Below are 2,454 nucleotides of genomic sequence, written 5' to 3' on the forward strand. Positions count from 1 at the left end.
ACCCAGAAATAGGAGTGGACTTGCTTAAAGTTACAATGCTAGCATGTTTATTTCTTCCCAAAATTTAGGCTTCTTGAGGGTAGGGACCATGGTTTCTACTTAATTAGTATTTCTCTCTACATAGCATCTAATATGGTAGAAAGCTAATGATATTATAAATTACAAATCATCTTAGAGTAAGAAGACTTGGGTTTTGAGAAAACATCACTTACTAACTACATGATCCAAGTTGAGTTGACACACTCCTTAGACTTTGTTTCTACCTCTGTGAAATGGTGTTATTAATAATTATCTCTGTTCTTCACAGTCGCTCAGTCATGTCCGACTCTTTGCGACTCCATCGACTGTAGCCCACCAGGCTCCTCTGTCCATGGAATTCTCCAGGTAAGAATACTGGAGTGGGTAGCCTTTCCCTTCTCCAGGGGATCTTCCTGACCCAGGGATTGAACCCAGGTCTCCTGCATTGCAGGCAGATTCTTTACTGTCTGAGCCACCAGGGAAGCCCTTGGACTGCAAGAAGATCAAACCAGTCAATCCTAAAGGAAATCTACCCTGAATACTCATTGGAAGGACAGATGCTGAAGCTGAAGCGCCAATACTTTGGCCACCTGATGTGAAGAGCTGACTCATTGGAAAAGACCTGATGCTGGGAACAATTGAGGGCAGGAGGAGAAGGGGACAACAGAGGATGAGGTGGTTACATAGCATCAGCAACTCAATGGACATGAATTTGAACATACTCTGGGAAAGAGTGAATGACAGGGAAGACTGGTGTGCTGCCATCCATGGGGTCACAAAGAGTCAGACACGACTAAGTGACTGTAAAAGAACTTCTTTACAGAGTGTGGTCAGGACAAAGTTGAGTGATTGGGCACAGAAGTTGTTTCTAATTTATGAAGTGTCAGCCAAACTGAGACACTTAATAGGTCTGAGCTAGGATAAAGAAAATACCAAATACATGCTTAAAGGAAAGCTTCTCCTGTCATAGGGCCACCAGCAGAGGGCAGTAGATAAGGTTGCCAGTCTTAGATAACTGAATCTCCCTCTCCTATCTTGGGAAAGGGGTACAAGAGCAGCTCCCACCCCTAGTTTTCCTGAGACACAGAAACTATTGTCCCAAACCTACCTTGATTTCCACTCACATTGTCTGCAACCCCCCACCTTTCCAGCTTTCCAGGTTCTTTAAATCCTTCTCAGGGAGTGAGGTTATCAGCTACGACCAAAATTCCTGGTCATGGTTGCCCCCCAGTAATTGGCCCTTCCCCACTTGTTCACTGTTTACTAGCATGCACTGAAGGGCAACTGCTGCTGCTGCTGCTAAATCGCTTCAGTCGTGTCTGACTCTGTGCGACCCCATAGACGGCAGCCCTCCAGACTCCTCTGTTCCTGGGATTCTCCAGGCAAGAATACTGGAGTGGGTTGCCATTTCCTTCTCCAATGCATGTATGCATGCTAAGGCGATTCAGTTGTGTCTGACTCTGTGCGACCCCATGGACAGCAGCCCACCATGCTCCTCTGTCCATGGGACTCTCTAGGCAAGACTACTGGAGTGGGTTGCCATTTCCTTCTCCAATGCATGTATGCATGCTAAGGCGATTCAGTTGTGTCTGACTCTGTGCGACCCCATGGACAGCAGCCCACCATGCTCCTCTGTCCACGGGACTCTCTAGGCAAGACTACTGGAATGGGTTGCCATTTCCTTCTCCGTGCTGAAGGGCAATAGCACTGCACAATTCTGGGCTGAGAGGCGGTGAGGAACCAGGATGGTTGGCGTTATCCTTGTGGTCTAGTTGACTAGCGCCCTCTGGTGCACAACGCCAGGAATACAACGTGACTGGTACCTGCTGCTGCTGCCTCTGATCCCATCTCCATGCCCAACACAGGCTAATTCCTTTGCTTTGAATGTGCTAGTCCTCTCCTCTCCACCCTCTCAAACCCTCCCCATCCACTGAGGACCTGCTTGACTTCTAACTTCTCCATGAAGATTTTTCTAATTTCTCTAGTTCAAGTTGCCATCTTCCTTCTTTGAACACCTGACATGTGAAAAGTGCTATGCAAATTTATATACAGCAAAGCTTGGAGATATTGCAGGTTAAGGTCCAGACCACCACAATAAAGCAAGTATTGCAATAAAGGAAGGCACGTGATGTTTTTTGTTTGTTTTTTGTTTCCCAGTACATATAAAAGTTACATTTACACTATAACTTCTGAGTGTGCAATATGCATAGTATTTGTCTGAAAAATCTACATATCTTAATTTTAAAATATTTTATTGTTAAAAATTCCAAAGTAATTACAATAGTAACGTGAAAGAACACAGATCAACATAACAAATGTTATAATAATGAAAATGTTTGAAATATTGCAAGAATTACCAAAATGTGACATGGAGATATGAAACTGTTGGAAAACTGGTACCAACAGACTTGCTCAGTGCAGTCTCTGTGAAGCACA

The 2,454-nt window shown here is 44.6% G+C and overlaps 1 long non-coding RNA gene across 1 annotated transcript; it reads left to right on the forward strand.

The window, feature by feature from the left end:
* The first annotated feature begins 304 nt into the window (after positions 1-304).
* Positions 305-2,153, forward strand: LOC147341423 (uncharacterized). Its single transcript, XR_015159659.1, has 2 exons — positions 305-384; positions 470-2,153. It is a non-coding gene; the product is annotated as an uncharacterized LOC147341423 (long non-coding RNA).
* Positions 2,154-2,454: the final 301 nt, after the last annotated feature.

Source organism: Bos grunniens, chromosome X (assembly GCF_055505025.1).
Source record: "Bos grunniens cultivar Pamir isolate PY7600 chromosome X, Bosgru_T2T1.0, whole genome shotgun sequence".
NCBI lineage: Eukaryota > Metazoa > Chordata > Mammalia > Artiodactyla > Bovidae > Bos > Bos grunniens.